Raw genomic sequence first — 18,063 nt, 5'->3', positions numbered from 1 at the left:
CATATCTTGGCCATTGTAAATAATGCTGCAACAAGCATAGGGGTACACATATCTTTTTGAATTAGTGTTTTTATTTTCTTGGGAAAATACTCAGCAGTGGAATTACTGGGTCATGTAGTATGTCTATTTTTAATATTTTGAGGAACGTTCATACCCTTTTCGACAGTGATCACACCAATTTACATTCCTATAGCGTTCCTTTTTTTGCTGCATCTTCACTAACACCTGTTCTTGTCCTTTCGATTTAGCCATTGGGACAGGTGTAAGTTGCTGTCTCGTGGTTTTGATTTGCATGTCCCTGTTGGTTAGTGATGTTGAACATCTTTGCGTGTGTCTGTTGGCATCTGTGGGTCTTTTATGGACAAGTGTTCTGCTCAGTCCTCTGCCATTGATTGATGGATTGATGGGTGTTGAATTGTTTAAGTTCTGTGTTTGGGATATTGACCCCTTTCCAGATATGTCACTTGCAAATATCTTCTTCCATTCAGTAGGATGACTTTCTGCTTTGTTGATGGTTTTTGTGTTTTCTTTGCCATGCAGAAGCTTTTTATTTTGGAGTAGTCCCAATAGTTTATTTTTCCTTTTGTTTCCTTTGCCCCAGGAGACAGATTCATAAATATGTTGCTAAGGCTAATATCCAGGAGTTTACTGCCTGTGTTTTCTTTTAGGAGTTCTGTGGTTTCAGGTCTCATATTTAGGTCTTTAATCCATTCTGAGTTTATTTTTGTGTAAGAGAGTGGTCTGTGTAGCTGTCCAGTTTTCCCAGCACCATTTATTGAAGAGACGGTCTTTTCTCTATTGGATATTCTTGTCTCCTTTGTCAAAGATTAATTGACCATATAAGCATGGGTTTATTTCTGGGCCCTTTATTCTGTTCCATGGATCTGTGTTTGTATTTGTGCCGGGCCCATACTGTTTTGATTACCACAGCTTTGCCGTGTATCTTAAAACCTAGGATTGTGATGCCGCCAGCTTTGTTATTCTGGCTTATGATTTTTTTTTTTTTAAGATTTTATTTATTTATTTGACAGACACAGCGAGAGAGGGAACATAAGCAAGGGGATCATGACCTGAGCCAAGGTAGATGCTTAATGGCTGAGCCACCCAGGCACCCCTTGCTTACGATCTTTTAATGATGATCTCCACCCAGGAGCACCTGGCTGGCTGAGTCGGTTAAGCATCTGCCTTTGGCTTAAGTCATGATCCCAGGGTCCTGGGATGGAGCCCTGCTTCAGGCTTCATGCTCAGCAGGGAGTCTGCTTCCCCTATCCCTCTACTCTCTCCTCCTTCCCCTTCCCCTACCATGTTTGTGCTCTCTCTCTCTTTCAAGTGAATAAACAAAATTTAAAAAAAAAAAAAAATCTCCACTGACACCAGAAGCCTGTATTTGGTCATTGTCTCCTGCCCTCTAGGAGGAGTGCTGTACTGTTTTCTCCTGGGGGAGGAGTTAGGCATTGCATAACAGACGAGGAGCCTTGAGAGAAACATCCTTCTGGCGCCCCTGGGTGGCCCAGGCGGTTAAGCATCTGACTCTTGATTTTGGCTCGGGTCATGATTTCAGTGATCTCCGGGTGGTGAGATTAAGCCCTGCACCCAGCTCCGCGCTGGGCATGAAGCCTGCTGAAGATCCCTGCCCCCACCATGCTTGCTCACTTGCTTTCTCTCTCTCTCTCTCAGGAAAAGAAAGGAAAATTCTTCCTCATGGAAATCAGTGGAGAGGTAGATGGAATACAAATAAAATGCTTATTCCATTGATTGAGGTGTGTGCTGTCCTCTGGTGCTCACGGGAAAGCGCTGCGGGGGGACAGTAAGCTGCTGGCTCCTGGGGGAACTGGCTTTTTGTTCTATCATACCTGGGTCTTGGTGGGCCACCCAGAGGCGGCCAGAAGCAGAGTGCATAGAGGGATTTGGAGTGAAGGAGGCTTAGATTTGGGGGCAGGATGGGCCGTTACATATTTTGTCTCATTTAATCCTCTCAGCAGCTTGAGAGGTGGGAGGTGCTGGTCCTCCTCTTACAGTTGGGCAACCCAGCCCCCTGGGCATCTGGAGAAGGCTGCTCTGCCTAGGACTGGTGTGGGGCTCACCAAACCTGGTGAGCCCTGGCGCACGGCCTGAGAACTGGCTCCCGAAGTCTGAACTACCAAATGTTTCAAGTCCAAGGTGTATGTGGAGAGTTTCTAATTAAATAAAACATGTAAGTGTTGCCTGGGTGGCTCAGTTGGTTAGGCTGCTGCCTTCGGCTCGTGTCCTGATTCCAGGATCCTGGGATCGAGTCCTGCATTGGGCTCCTTGCTTAGTGGGGAGCCTGCTTCTCTCTATGCCTCTGCCTCCCACTCTGCCTGCTTGTGCTCTCTCTGGCAAATAAATAAATAAATGAAATCTTAAAAAAAAAAATTAAACATTTAAAAAATGAATGGAAAAAGCACATGTGGCCTTTTTCTCAATGTGAAGTTGAAGAACGAAGCCTCAGTGGAGGGCTGGGGTCAGTGGCACTATCGTACAGACTCCTGGTTGCATAATTCAGAGCACTGGGGAAGTTTTGACCTGAATTTTGCAAGACATTCTTCAATTACTGGATAATCAGAAATAATGAAGCTGCTCATCAGTGGAACAGCAGATTCTGTCGTTTTCAAACTGTTTTGGAGAGCAAATACAATTTTTTTTTTAAATGTGTCTCTTCTTTTTTTGGTAAGGGTTGTTTCAAAAAATCACGGCTGTTTTTCTCTCTTTGTCATTCAGTAATTTTGTTGCAGGGCATTTGGGCAGGAATGTTTCACATAAATTCTTCCTGGAGCTGACCTTTAGGTGTGAGACATTTGCTCAGATGCGGAGCTAAGGTGCTTATTCTGCAGGACTCCTGCCACAGAAGTTTTCTTACTTCCGATTCAGAATGAATTAAATCCCCACATGTGGTTCATGATTTGAAAACCCAGGTGTGTGCTTTTATTTCTAGAACTGTGTCCTGTTTGAAATGTAGGAAGGTACTTTTATAAAGAAGCACACTGTTTATGTTAAATGCAAAGCTGTTGAAAAGCATGAGTGAATTTTCAGTCATTGTGAGGCGGTAGGCTAGGTCCTTCCCAGCGTGGGCTCCTGGGCAGAAGGACCAAGACAGGATCCTGCTGCTTCCAGCTAGCTCATCCCCTGTGCAGAGTTCTGGCATCCGATTTCCTAGTGCAGTTCTGGTCACGGCTCATCTTTCCTCTAGATACAGAAAAAACCATTTTTTAAAACTGAATTGTCATACGGTGGTAGGTAATGCCTCCTCCTTTTATTGGTTTCACTCCGTGAGCTCGCAGACTCTCAGAACTTGCTGCATGAGTGAAGAGACGCGCTGGAGGCGAGAGCCAGGGCTATCGGGGAGCGGGAGGTCAGGGGAGGCCGGGCAGGGCAGTCTAGTGGTTTGGAGGTCCCCTCTGTCAACCCGCTTCATTATCGCAATCAGTTGCTCTGTGCACCAGGGTCCACTCCATCTGCTGCCCCACGTGGCCTTCAGCTTCCAGGGGCCCTGCCTTGTTTCAAGGTGCTTCCCCTTCCTTTCTTTGAGACTGTTTAGCAGATTGTTTTATTTCTTAATGTTTCATTTTCCCTCACTGAACTTTGTTTTATTTTATTTATTTATCAAAAGATTTTATTTATTTGAGAGAGAGAGAGAGAGGGAAGAAGGTCAGAGGTAGAAGCAGACTCCCTGTGGAGCAGAGAGCCCGATGCGGGGCTTGATCCTGGGACTCTGGGATCATGACCCGAGCCGAAGGCAGTTGCTTAATCAGCTGAGCCACCCAGGTGCCCCATTTATTTATTTTTAAAGTAGACTCAACACCCAGTATGGAGCCCCATATAGGGCTTGAGCTCAGGACCCTGACGTCAAGACGTGAGCTGAGATCAAGAGTCAGACCCTTAACCGACCAAGCCACCCAGGCACCGCTTCCCCTGGCTGAATTTTAAAATAAAGATCTCAGGGCACCTGGGTGGCTTAATTGGCTGACTTTTGATTTTGGCCCTGGAAGGTGGGCTCTGTGCTCAGTGGGAAGTCTGCCTTAGATTCTCTCCCTCTCCCTTTGCACCCCCCCCCCCCCAGTTTTGCTCCTTTTTGTTCTCTCTCTCTCTCTAAAATAAAGAAATCTTAGGGCGCCTGGTTGGCTCAGTGGGTTAAGCCTCTGCCTTCAGCCCAGGTCATGATCCCAGGGCCCCCGCATCAGGTTCTCTGCTCAGTGCGGAGCCTGCTTAACCCTCTCCCCTTGCCGGCTGCTCTGCCTACTTGTGATCTCTCTCATTTTGTTAAATAAATAAAATCTTAGAAAAAAAAATCTTTAAAAAAAATACATGAAGTCCACATTGCCATTGACTCTTTCTTGTGAAGGATATAATGAATATTTATTAGGCAGTTAAATTTTTTAATATGATTTCTCTGATAATTTTTTATTTTGGAAAAAATTTAGGTATACAGAAAAGTTGCAAAGACTATATAGAGCATTCTCATATACCTTTCACCTAATTCCCCTAATGTTAACATTTTATGTAACTGCAGCACAGTTGTCAAAATGAAGAATTTCACTTTGGTGCAGTGTTATTAACTGAACTACAGACTTGACTTGGATTTCACCGGTTTTTCCACAGAGATTCTGTCTGTTCCAGGATCCAGTCCAGGATAGCACATTGAGTTCAATTGTCCTGTCTCCTTGGTCTCCTCCATCTGTGACAGTTTCTGTGTTAACTTTTCATGACCTTGACGATTTTGAAGAGCGCTAGTCGGATGTTTTGTGGACTGTCCCTTGATTTGGGTTTGTCTCATTTTTTTCTTTTTTCACATTATTGGACCGGGCTGACAAGTTTTGGGGAAGAATACTGGGTACTTGGGGAAGAGGTGAAGTGCCTTCCTTATCCCGTCTTCTCAGGGTGTAGAGGGACATCTGTATGACCTCCCCTTAGTGAGGCTCACCCTGGGGGCTTGGCATTTTTATTCTTTGGTTTTATACATGTTTTACGTGTATAAAGTTGCCATTCCCTTCAGATGAGGACCTCTGCTTGCTTTGTGTCTCCTCTTCCAAACTGAGGCTTATGCTTTGGACCTGCCAGGTCTCGTAAAAACATGTTTGGGTCACATGATTCTATGAGCATTTAACGATTTTCACAATCAGAGGTGAAACAAGATTAGTCCTCTGTTGATAATTGTTGAAACTAGGCGACATTATTCTAGTCTCTAGTTTTTATATATTTGCCATTTTCCATAAAAGATGAAGAGGAAACATTTCCAGTCTACGGATATAATGGATCCCAGATTATTCCGATAGTGTAGGTGTTATGGTATTGGCTGTTGCCAGAGTTGTTCAGGCTGTTACTCATCTTAAAAGTATTTGGTTCTTCCCCAAGGCCTCCATAGGAAGAAAAACTTGCATGTAAATCACTGTTAAGTGGTACTGCTGAAAATTATATATCTCAACATCTTTGAGGATGAAAAATAATTGATGTCCTATCAGAAAATAATTCTGCATAAAATGAAGTTACATATTAGTTGGAATACATTTGTGGAACAGAAAGAAAATCTTCACTGTTTATTGTCCTATTAATTTGTTGGAAAGAGCATCTGAATCTGACAGATTTGGACATAGCCCATTTCTTATACGTGCATTACTTTGACATTACAGACTGTGAGTCTGTTGTTTCAAAAAGTGTAGCAGAGAAATACTGATGCCATTTAAAGATCCTAGTTCCCCCTCCTGAGCCTCAAGACACTTTTCAGTAGGTGGGGAATTGTAAGTGGGTTTGGAGCGGGTGTACTGGGGGGACAAGCACAAAGGGACCCCGGGTCTGGGTGAGCTCACTCATGGTGTTCCCCTCCTATTAATCTGCAAACCCACGGTCACAGAGTGAGGAATTGTGAAGATGATCTCTGTCACGGAGCATAGTAAGCACACTCAGTGCCATGTTTTTAGGGCACATCTTGGCCCTCGAAGTCAGTACTCCGAACTGTTGATAAAATTTCCCCCAGCCCTAAATCCAAGTACGCAGGTCCTGTCACAGGACCTTCTGACCTATCAGAGGTCTTTATACAGCTTTGTGTGCCTATGTTCATGGTCTGGGTTTGGTGCTCACCCACCGTGTGGGTCATGTGAGCTGTCAGAAGCACCGGGCTCCCTGGTTCCTTGTAGGGAGGGGCTATCTGGCTGCCGACTCCTCTTTCTCCAGGTTATCATTGGGAGGGGTCAAGTTGTGAGATCTTGAGGGGTTTCCCTTGCCCGTGTGTGGCTGGTACTGGGGATGGGGCTTCTCATTTGGTTCTGTTCATCCAGTAAACTACAATGTGCTGATTCTGCAGAAAGTCTCCCTTAGACCTGTCTCTGCATGGGATTAACTTGTATGACGTTGGGGTCTTAAAGAATCTCTCTACTGTGAATGAGGTCATTGGTCTGAGGCCGGAGCCAGTATCTGTTTGTGGAGAGCCTTGACTCTTCCTGGGACTTATGTTTGTTTGCAGAAATGGTTCATAAAATCTCAGACTTCCTGGAGTGAATTGTGGGGTACACCCAGGAATCCCATCCCTTGGCTTTCCCACGTGAAGTAGTGTACCATTGGCGAAGCTGGCTACAGGGGCAATGCGCTTCCCTCTGGGGGACACGGCGGCAGGCTTTGGTTGATAGCATCTTACTCCAGGGTTTATCCAGAACAGGGGATTTATGGAAGCCTTGCAGGCAGGGCTCTGCCCTCTGTATCTGTTGGTGCTCAGATGTTGGGGGTGTTGTGGTCCCAAGCGCTCTCCGTGCGGCATTGGTGTCGCCACAGCCCTTCTGCTAGCTGCCTGGGGAGTCACCTGTCTGGCTTTAAAATCTCCCAGTGAACTCAGTGTATTCCTTCATTGTAAGATCAGTGCGTGGACTTTGTAAAATACAAGTACAAATATTCAATCTGTCAACAATCACTGTCAATGCCTTTTTTTTTTTTTAAGATTTTATTTATTTATTTGACAGAGATCACAAGTAGGCAGAGAGGCAGGCAGAGAGAGAAAGGAGGAAGCAGGCTCCCTGCTGAGCAGGCTCAAGCCCAAGACCCTGAGATCATGACCTGAGCAGAAGGTAGAGGCTTAACCCTCTGAGCCACCCAGGCGCCCCAGTCACTGTCAGTACCTTGACATACACTTTCCCAGATTGTTACGTTTCCTCACAAATCTGATTTTTAAAGACAAATAAGATCGTAGGATTTAAACTGTTTTGTAACTGGCCCTTCTTGACCTCACTCTCATGAATGGAGAAATGTGCTCCTTGTCTGTGCTCTGTCTTCGGCTGGGTCACCTGTCACAGAGGTAAAGCAACCACTGTCAGGCTGAGCAGCTTGCTTTCTCCTTGTGGCTCCTGCCAGGTGGCTCACACTGTGCCTGAGAGACTTTTCTGGACTCGGCACTCTGCCAGTCAGCCCGGTCGGCCTCTTGGCAAAGTCCTTTCTCTTTCTTTTCTGTCAGAAGATCTGCTGAACCAGCCCCGTCCGTGCCCATACTTCATTTCTTGTGGTCACTATGGGTTTGCTTCCACTCAGATTATGTCGTTGATTCCTTGGTTTTCTGACACTTGTTGGTTGCCTGCTGTCTGATTTTCCTGGGGGTTGACCTTATGCCCTGCCACGTAAGTGTGTGCCTACTGTGTTTCGACCCTATCCTAGAGAGGGCCCTTTGACCTTTCCGTGACTTTAGCTGTGATTACAGATGGAGGAACCTAGAAGCTTGCCAAGGCCCTGCATCTGCTCACTGCTGCCCCTCTCTATTGCTTGGCCCCACTCAGCTCTGCCTTTCCCACACAGGCGTGGAGGTCCTGTAGGGAACCAGCCTCTGTAACCTCTTTGCTTGGCAGGAGCTCATCCCATGTTGAAGTACAATTGGGTCAGAGAGAGAGAGAGAGAGAGAGAGAGAGAGAGAGAGAGTGTGTGTGTGTGTGTGTGTGTGTGTGTGTGTATATTTATTATTTAAGATTGTTTAAGTGTAGTAGACTTCAATGTTAAATGGTAAAAGTAGAAGAAAAACAAAATTTGTAAAGTGAGATGCACTTTTAAGTTTGTAGTGGGTATTCTATTTATAAAATTATTTGAGAGAGAGTGTGTGTGTGAGTAGCCGTGGGGGCAGAGGGAGAGAGAATCAATCTCAAGCAAACTCCATGCTGAGTGGTGGAGCCCCATGTAGGGCTTGATCTCAAGACCCTGAGATAACGACCTGAGCTGAAACCAAGAGTCAGCTGCTTGGGCCTCAGTTAGTGTTCTATTTATAATCAATTTCAGACCCGAGAATGGAAGCTCTTAAGGGTTAGAGACCATATCTTTTTTTTTTTTTTTTTAAAGATTTTATTTATTTATTGGCAGACAGAGATCACAAGTAGGAGAGGCAGGCAGAGAGAGAGAGAGGAGGAAGCAGGCTCCCTGCTGAGTAGAGAGCCTGATGTGGGGCTCTATCCCAGGACCCTGGGATCATGACCTGAGCCGAAGGCAGAGGCTTTTAACCCACTGAGCCACCCAGGTGCCCCAAGAACAGTATTCTTGAGGAAGGGTTCATATGTCCCGTTTCATGGCACTTTGGGATTTTTTTTTTAAGGTTTTATTTATTTATTTAACAGAGAGAGAGAGAGAGAGAAAGGGAGAGAGAGCATGAGCACAGCACAAACAGGGTGATCAGCAGGAAGAGGGAAAAGCAGACTCCCCACTGAACAGGAATCCCGATGTGAGGCTTGATCCCAGGACCTGGGGGATCATGACTTGGGCTGAAGACAGATAATTACTGACTGAGCCACCCAGCACTCCAGGATTCTTGATCTTTTCTCATCTTTCCCATCTTCTTTATCCCTAGCACTGGTCCAAATGGAGAAGGAGAAGGTCAAGGGAGCATTCTGGAATGCTTGGGAGCATGATTTCTGTTTATTTACATATTTATACCTCTCCGTTTCACAAAGGGTTTGTGTTGGTTGTTTGGGACTACAAAAAAAAAAAAAAAAAAAGAAGAAGCAGAAGCAGAGCTTCCTTTGTGATCTTAAAAGCAACAACAGTAAAACATGTTTATTTCTAATGAGGACCTCAGAGGTCCGCCAGAGCTCTCGCACACCATCTCAGCATGTTGGTGGGACTGGACAGGCTCCGCTGTCAGAGGGGAAGCATGTGTGGTAGCTCTGTGCACTGTGACTGCTGTGTGGCCGTGGGCAAGCCGCTTCCCCTGGGCTCTAGTTTTCTCTTCTGAAAAATGGGGACAGCACTCCCACCTTGTGGGGTTATCATGGAGTTTAGAGTCACGGTATGTCAAGATCCTGGCAGATGTATATAGAACGTCATAAAATAGTCCTAATTTTTGCCTCTTTGCAGGGTTTCTAAACACCCGTTCATGAATCCTCACCCAGCCCCTGGCCCCAGGCAGACATTGGTCCGTCACTATGGATTTGTTTGGCCCGGTTTGGAATTTCATGTTAACTATTTTTACTGCCATGGGGCTAAAATAGCAATGTTGTCATTATTCTTTACAAAGCTAGAGATACTTAATTTGAAGCTTTATATATATTCTGAAGTTGTATGACCTGCTTTTTAGTATTAAAATGCCTGTTTTATTATTAAAATGCTTTTGAAATGAAATAATGGGAGGTGATTGGTTTTTCTTTTCTTTTTTTTAAGCGCACAATAGTGGACCAAATAAAGTTGGTAGCGTTGAACTGGGTGCTCCTGCCCTTAGGGCATCCCCTGGTCAGTAAAGCTGCCCTTCCTAGTTGTGCTGTGTAGCTCTTATCACACTGTGTGGGCCTCTGGGCGCTTGTTTGTTTACGCTACTCTAAGCTGCTTAAGGACAAGTGTGGGGAATTATTTAGCTTGTAACTTCCAGAGTCTAGCATAGAGAGGGCACATAGAAACAAATGAGGGGGAAAATCAGACCCGTAAACCTCCAGTAAAACATGAGCAGAGCAGAGCTCTAACTTTAGTCTTGAAAATACCCCAAAACTCACCACAAATCTTGTTCACCACTCCTTTTTGAATTCAGACCTTTCTTCAGAGATCATTTTCCATCTTCGGTGTGTTGTCCAAGGAAGGCTTGAGCTGGCCCCAGAACTGCAGGTGATGTCTTAACCACTGAGATGTTGTGTTAGAAGCCCAGGTGTTTCTTCTCATGGTGGCATTTTATAAAATGTGTAAGAAAAGAAATTAACATATTTTTCATATCACATTGGTGCTTTGAAGTTTTTCTCAATTGGGCTTTCTGCTTTAATTAGTTTGGCTTTTTTTTTTTTTTTTTTTTCTTTAGCTTTGGGTGACTGCCAGGGAAGCAAAGAAGCTTATATAAAGGGTTTTAATTTTTTTTTTTTTTTAACTTTGCCAAAGATAGAACTAGTACTTAGTTCAGCTTGTTCTGGCACCTTCTTCTTTGATCGAGAATGTGAGAAATTTGGCTTGGTTTATTTGTGTGTGTGTGTGTGTGTGTATATATATATACACACACACACACAGAGAGAGAGAGAGAGACTAATGGCAAGATGGCTCTATTTATGTCTTGTTTCATGAAAAATATGAAAGGCTAACATGTAGGATTTGAACCTAGCCGCTACCCTCTTCCCCCATCCAAAAAAAAAAAAAAGAAAGAAAAAAAGATTGACGGTAAGAATGTTTTATATAACCTATATAACCTATTTAAATTCTAGAATTTAAGATTTACTTATCATTTGAGGAGAAGAACAGCTAATACCTGTAATTATCACATTAGATTTTACTTGTTCACTGACTGTCAAACAGCCATTGGAGCCTGTCACTGAAAGCAGCCATTCCTGAGTCGCTGGCTGACATCATCACACTTTTTACTGCGGGGGCGTTGGAGAGCTGAGTTAACCCCGTCAGAAAGTGGACTGTTCAGGTTCATCAGAATCAGTTGTATGTGTTAGAGCATCAGTCGTTCAAGAACTGAGACCCAGTGCAATGCACGCGCGCTGGCAAGACCCAGGCTTGGCAGCACCTTGCAGGCCAGTCCTTGGTGATGGCTGTGGCCACGCTGCCGCAGAGGGCGTTGTTCAGGCTCCGCAGCAGGCTTCTCTCCTGTCTTCTTTCCCTCATTCCCCCCCTCCCACCTCTCCCCCCCTTTTCTCTTTATTGAGGTATTAATTTAACAACAGAGCGGACCCATTTAGGGGCTTTGATGAATGGATACGCCTGTATAGCCACTGTCCCAAGTGAGACAGAGAATATTTCCATCAGTTCAGAACTTTCCTTATTCCCTGCGCCATCAGCCCCCACCCAGCCCCTGGCCCCAGGCAGACATTGGTCCGTCACTATGGATTTGTTTGGCCCGGTTTGGAATTTCATGTTAACTAGAACAAAGTGCACACCCTTTTGCATCTGGTCTCTTTTGCTCACCAAGAACTTTCTGTGATGAACCTGTGTGCATCTGTCAGAAGCTCATACCTCTTCAGTGTTGAGGAGTTTTTAGTATGTGGTGATGCTGCATGGAGCAGTTTCATGATCTGTATGCAGAAGTTACTAGAGAATTCAGGGCTCTGCAGAAGTATGTGCGTGGTCTGTTTGTAGATCCCTTTCCTCCAACTCTCCTTAGCACTTGAGGAAGGCTGGGGGAAAGCACAGAGGAGGCACTTTTTTTCCAGGCCATTGCTAGTCTTGATAATCAATCCTTGAAGAGTTTGGCTTCTCAGAACAACTCTGTTCTGGTTACCCCCATCTATGATAGCAGATATCATCCTGGTTTGTCTTTCTGGAGACAGGGAGATGGCATCTTAATGGTGTAAGGTGTTGTGACCAGAGGGGGTCTTCTAGAGCTCTTGCGTGACTCCACCATCCTGGCGGCTGCTTGACCATGTGGCTCGGCATTTAGGGCTTCCTAAGTTAAGGGGCATGAGAACCGTGGAGGCCATCTAGCGTGGGGCGGCCAGATACCTCCACCTCTCACTGCAGTACCTGCCTCTAAGTTGTCTGGCTTTTCCCTGGCCCTGTCTGGGCTCAGCTGTTAGCTTTAGCCCAGGAGAGAGGACGGAAGCACAACTACAGTTTGCACTGTTTTATTAACAACTTCATGACCGTGTGCCCATAAGCTTTTTAAGAATCACCTTGTAAGAGTAACTGGTTGTTTCAGGTTGGGGAATTGGGGAGACAGAGATGACAGCTAAAGCGCATGGGGTTCCTTTTTGAGGTGATGACAGTGTCTTAAAATTGACTGGGGTGAAGGTTGCCCAGCTCTGTAAATACACTAAGAACCACTGAATTCTATACTTAAATGACTGAATTCTATAGTATGTGAATTACATCTCAATAAAGCTGTTTTAGAAAAAGTGTGGCATTAAAGCAAGGATAGACCAATAGAGGAATGGGGAAAAATCATGTGGGGAAAAATCTGTTCTTTCCCCCATATGACATGACCTGTTGCCCGCTATCCTCATGTTCCTCACGGGCCTAGTTCCGGGGCAGGCATGAGTGTGGTGGGGAGAGGATGTGTGTTGAAAGTATCAGGGAGACCCGAGTTCAGATCCCATTCTGCCATTATTTGCTGGGTGATATTGGGCAGGTTGCTTAATTTCTCTGTGGTGGTTTTCTTCCGTACAACGAGGATAGTCGTACCTATCTTACGGAGTCTTTTAAAAGAGCTCAGTAAAGGCAGCCATTTTCATCCTATAAGAGAACAGAAGTATCCGAGAGAAGATGCAGCCAGTCCAGTGTCGCCCTCACGTCTGTGCCTGACTCCGGGCTAATGACTGCCACGCATGGGCTCAGCCATCAGCTGAGGACGGAGGACATGAAGTCACTGGTAGTCTTTGGCTAACTTGCTGGATTTTGTTGCAGAAATTTTTTCTGCCTTACTCTGAGTAGGTTGATGGTAAGCTGTTGGAGAACCGAATCCTGTCCCTTCCTCCATGAAGCCTTCCCTGACCGTGTTTCCCCCACTAGCTCACTGCTGCCTTCATAGTGTTCCCACAGCCCTCCATGCGTGTTGGTTCGTTATCAGCTCGTGCCATTTCTCTTTATTTATACATCTGCCCTGCCCGTACACTGAGCAGTCCAGGGCAGGGATGTTGGCTTTTTCAACCATGGGGCCCCAAGGCCTTAAGCCCTGTGCCTGGCACTAATGTTTGTGCCCAAAGGTTTCAAGTCTGGTGACAGAAACCCAATTGGAACTGGAAATACCAGTTTAGGCACCACGTGGGAGAGGCGGGAGAGGTTAGCAGGTGGGTTTCCCTGGAGCAGTGTGTCTGTCCCGGTACCACCTTAGGGGGTAGGACAGCTGCCCAAGCCAGTCTTGTTCTCCCCCAGAGGGTTAGGACAGCTGCTCTCCAGCTAGGAACCTGCTAGTCAAGGTTGTGGGGCCCGGGAGATAATGCCCCAGCCCTACTGGAAAGCCAGGCTCATGACTTCATCATCCCACCACTATCTGCATTCTTTTTTTTTTTTTAAGATTTTATTTATTTATTTGACAGAGCGAAATCACAAGTAGTCGGAGAGGCAGGCAGAGAGAGAGAGGGAAGCAGGCTCCCCGCTGAGCAGAGAGCCCGATGCGGGACTCAATCCCAGGACCCTGAGATCATGACCCGAGCCGAAGGCAGTGGCTTAACCCACTGTGCCACCCAGGCGCCCCACTATCTGCATTCTTAATTCAGTTCAAATCAGATTTTTATTACATGGCAGCTCTGCCCAGGACCCACTTCTGATTTATTGAGGGAAGCCAACATGGAGAGGTAGTGTAATGGTTAACAGCTGGGTTCTGGAAGCGGACTGCCTGCGTTCGGCTCCCCGGCGTGACAGCTTTGGGACACAGGGCAGGTAATACAGTCTCTGTACCTCAGTTATCTGAGCTGGAAAGTGGAGGAGGGGACAGTCCCCTGATGGGATTCTTTTCATGATTAACCCTAATGTGAGCACTATGTGAGTGTTTACCAAGCAGCTGGTGTTTGTTGGATTACAATAAACAAACAAACAAACAAACAAGCAAACAAACAGCTCACTCCACCTTGATGTGGTTGACCTGTCTCATAACCGAGAGGCCTAAGTGGGGCTCTGGGGCAAAGGAGAGTTTTTGGTCATGCTAGCTGAGGAAAAGGGAAAGGAGGTAAGTCAACTTGGTTTGCCAGAACCCAGGTGTTTGATCTTTCTTAGTGGAAGAAAATACTCCCAGAAAAGGACTTTTGTGACCATATTCCTGTGCTGCTTAAATTTAGTTAAAATGCTTTGGAAGATAATTGCCAGGCCATTAGTTTTAGAAAGGCTGTCTGTGCGTTGTGGTCAGGCACACTGAAGTAGCCTCTAGAAACATTATTCAGCCTTTTCCAGCTTTAGTGTCCCTGGATAAGATGACCTTTAGGGCCCTTAAACCCTCAGTAAGCCCCAGGAGGAAGTAGCCAGCCTCCCTGCAGACCAGGGAGTGGGGCTGGCCCCGTGCTTCAGCCTTGCCTCTCTGTTGAGCGCTGCAAGTCATCTAGCGAAGCTGCTCCAGAGGTAAAGCAAAGTTTGCATGGTGTGGGTCCAATGGCTGTGTTTTTGGTTTTTTTTTCTAGGTGGGGGAGATGGTAGTATAATTTCCAAGTAGTATGAATTATTATCATATGTCAAATAATCGAGCCTCGTGTTGATATGATCCTTGCTTTATTGTTGTTTTTCCATCAAGGAATTTCTAAATGCAGATTTTGGAAAGATATTTTCAACCTATTTTGTTTTGTGTTACAACCTATTTAGGGGCCCATGTTGCAAAGGGGGACTGGTTTGGCTCTGTTCGAGCTACCACCATTTAAATGTAGCATCCAGCTTGCCACAGGGATTGGGGGAGGGTACACGTGTATCTTCTGGGAGGGTACTTTGGGAGAAATTGAGCCCTTGAAATGTTTTTTGCATTTCTTGTGTTTTTACAGATTAGTTTCAGTACCTGCTCTTTCTTGTAGTGTTTGTATTTTTTGATATTGTTGCATACGTTTTGTAAAATACTTTTTATTGAGACAGAATAAATGTACATACATACAAGTGCACATACTGTAAGTGGGTACAGCAATGAATTTTCACAAATGAAGCATACGAACAGCTCAGGAAACAGAGCCCTGCTAAGAAGTGCTCCTGAGGTCCCTTTCATGCCCGGTCCCTTTGCCATTCTGCTCTGACTTCAAGCCCCACAGTGTCATGGTGCCTTTTCTTCACCTTATCTAGAGGGAATTACATTGTATGTGTCCTCATGGGCGCATACATTTTTTTTTAAAGATTTTATTTATTTATTTGCCAGACAGAGATCACAAGTAGGCAGAGAGGCAGGCGGAGAGACAGGAGGAAGCAGACTCCCTGCTGAGCAGAGAGCCGAGCTCAGTCCTAGGGCCTGGGGATCATGACCTGAGCTGAAGGCAGAGGTCTTAACCCACTGAGCCACCCAGGCGCCCCCTGGGCGCATGCATTTTAAAATGGGTTAGGACATCTTTCCCTAAAGTTTTATTTATTCCTTGTTTCTTCGTCATTTTTTTTTTATAAAGATTTTTATTTATTAATTTGACAGAGAGAAATTACAAGTACACTGAGAGGCAGGCAGAGAGAGAGAAGGAAGCAGGCTCCCTGCTGAGCAGAGAGCCCGATGCGGGACTCGATCCCAGGACCCTGAGATCATGGACCTGAGCCGAAGGCAGCGGCTTAACCCACTGAGCCACCCAGGCGCCCTCTTTGTCATTTTTAATTCTTTGTAAAACTCTAGGAAGAAAGGTGTTTTGGGGTTTGGTTTTTACTTTTACTATGGTTTTTGGTTTTTACTTCTGGGGAATCACGTGTGCACATATGAGTGTCTTCGGAGCTGTCTGTGCTGCGGAGAGAGAGCCTGGGTTCTCCAGCACTGAGCCCGCTCCCTCTTCCTCTGCAACCCCCACTGTTGAGCTGCTTTGCCTTGCTGTTGGAGTCCCAAAGAGAAGTTGAGTTTTCTGTGTAGGGACAATGTAAGATCATCCCGTGCAGGGAAGTCTCTGTCACATTAACCCCTGTGATGCCTGGCATCTTAGCTCCGGAGCAGGTCTTTTTTACCTCCTGAGTGGAAGGATCAAATACAAGGAGAGATTCTAAGACTGTCGTAGGCAGTATAAGTTAGTTTACATACAAGTTGATTTTGGAGGGGTATTATGACTTTTGTGCTTCGATCTCCTCTCTCCGACTTTCTCTCATATACTGAGATTCTGTTAGGCCATTTTCCGAAAAGAAAGCTCTTCTGTGATGGCCCTAGCTGGCCGGGAGCGGAGGTCTGAGAACCTGGTGCCTGGAGGGTGCCTGCAGCAGCGTTGGGGACTGGCCTTATCTCCCCGCAAGGAGTCGGCAGCCAACAGGAAATGATGAAATGTGCTGGGAGAATTCGGCTGGGAGCTGGAGGTCAGACATACCAGCAGGGTCGGAAGGAGGCAGGTACGGAAGCTGATCTGCAAAGTGAGGCAGTTAAAGCCGGCATTTGACAGAAAAACGTGAGTTGCTATTTAAAGCCTGTATTTCCTTGAAGGGAGACCTTTTTCAAAGCAGTTTTCATTGATTTTTTTTTTTCCTGCGTGCTTGATTTAACAGAAATTTCGCCTTTTAAACACACTTAGTTTTAGAGCTTCTTGATGGAAATGTTCAACATTAACCGAACAGTGTGGAGGGTTTTTCCAAAATGCCTTGAGAAAATGTCAGAGTAAATGTTTGATTTCCTTGGTGAATCGACTTTGGCCTAAACAAATGAAAGATCTTGCTCTATAATTTTTACTCTGGTTTTAGAACTTATGTGCATGCTTCATTCCTAAATAGAGGAAATGAATCAGAAGCTCTGGCCCAGCGACGTACTTGTTTTTTACTGGGGAGCTAAGTGAGTTACTTGAGTTAACTATTAGTAGAGGGTTGCTTTCTTTTCCTGCTGTCAGGCATTATGTCTTTTACGTGCTGCCATTTCCTTTCTTAACAGCCAAATCTAACCTGCAGACATGTAAATGGGACTCGGGAGAAACAGGGGACAAATGAGCTTCTCTGGTTGCCACTGAGTGCTGTTTCATGGCCGTCCGCTCCAGACTCCCAGAATTAGCAGGCGGCTTGCTCTGCGGCCCCCTCTGCCTTCCTCCTCCGTCAGTTCTTTCTCCTTCCTCTCCGCAGCTGGCCCCGGTGCCCTCTGCTCCATCTGACTGCTGTCACTAGGCACTGCGCTTTTATTTTTAGTAGATACCAAAATGTAAAAGTTTTATTGTTCCAACAACCGAGCAGCCTCACATGGGTATTTAATTGTTTCTTATCTGCTAGTCGGATTCTGGCATTGAACATTTTGCCTCCCCTTCCCTCCTTTCTGTTGATGCAGTGCTGTGCTTCTAATTAGAGGATTGCTGCTTTTTTTTTTTTTTTTTTTTTTTTAAATCCCAGTACTTGAGCGATCCATCGTGAAGTGAATATACTTTTTGGATTACCTATTGCCGTGAACATTAGAAAGGCAGAGTCAGGGTCTTCCTTCTGTTCTCCAGAAATGGCATGCTGGTACAGTCTGGGCCACATAGAGAAGCGTATTTTCTTGCTAGGTCATTACTTTATATGATTTGTGGATTTCTGACACTTTTAGCGTCATATTTTCCTATTTTTTTTAGAAATTCCCCAAACATGTGATCTTTCTCTCAGACCTTAATGAGGTCCGTAGGTTTTGCCCTCGCTGTTGTAATTTTGAGGAGCTCCTCAAGTTTTCTTCACACTGTTATCTTACTGAATTCTAGATAAACTTTAAATGCTGCGTTTGTGAAAACAACTGAGAGATATTGTAACTTAAGACTGAAACATGTCTTGCAGGTCTGAGATTTATGCCAGTAGTAAAAATAAGGCCCCCCCTTTCTTTTTATACATCGTTAGTCCTCTGTTTTGCCCAGCCATGTAATTCTGCTGTTCATTTGGCGGCATAGTTGGAAAGATGGGAACACAAGAGTTGTAATGGCTCTTGCTGGCGGTATAGTCAGGCCCTTCTTCTTTGTTTTTTTTTTTTAAATTTTTGTTTTTTTGTTTTTTTAAACAAAGTAATTAAGACCTAGAGGTGACATACTGTCTTGGCTTGTCCAAGGTCACGTGGCTTGTTGATAGCTGAGTGAATTTAGACTGGCTTCTGGGTCACCAGCC

The 18,063-nt window shown here is 45.3% G+C and overlaps 1 protein-coding gene across 5 annotated transcripts in view; it reads left to right on the top strand.

Annotated features, from left to right (window-relative positions):
* The window catches only part of PACSIN2 (protein kinase C and casein kinase substrate in neurons 2), a 135,571-nt gene that overhangs the window by 32,314 nt on the left and 85,194 nt on the right, over positions 1 to 18,063 (top strand). The window contains exon 1 of one of the 5 annotated variants that reach the window (XM_059187176.1): positions 16,278 to 16,409. The exons of 3 other annotated variants lie outside the window; for them this stretch is intronic. The gene's annotated coding sequence lies outside the window, so the exon portion shown is untranslated. Of the gene's footprint in view, positions 1 to 16,277; positions 16,410 to 18,063 lie in introns of those variants that run through there. One more of the 5 variants, XM_059187178.1, reaches the window with a different exon arrangement.

Source organism: Mustela lutreola, chromosome 8, assembly GCF_030435805.1.
Source record: "Mustela lutreola isolate mMusLut2 chromosome 8, mMusLut2.pri, whole genome shotgun sequence".
In the NCBI taxonomy this organism is placed as follows: domain Eukaryota; kingdom Metazoa; phylum Chordata; class Mammalia; order Carnivora; family Mustelidae; genus Mustela; species Mustela lutreola.
This window is presented reverse-complemented; position numbering and strand designations above follow the sequence as displayed.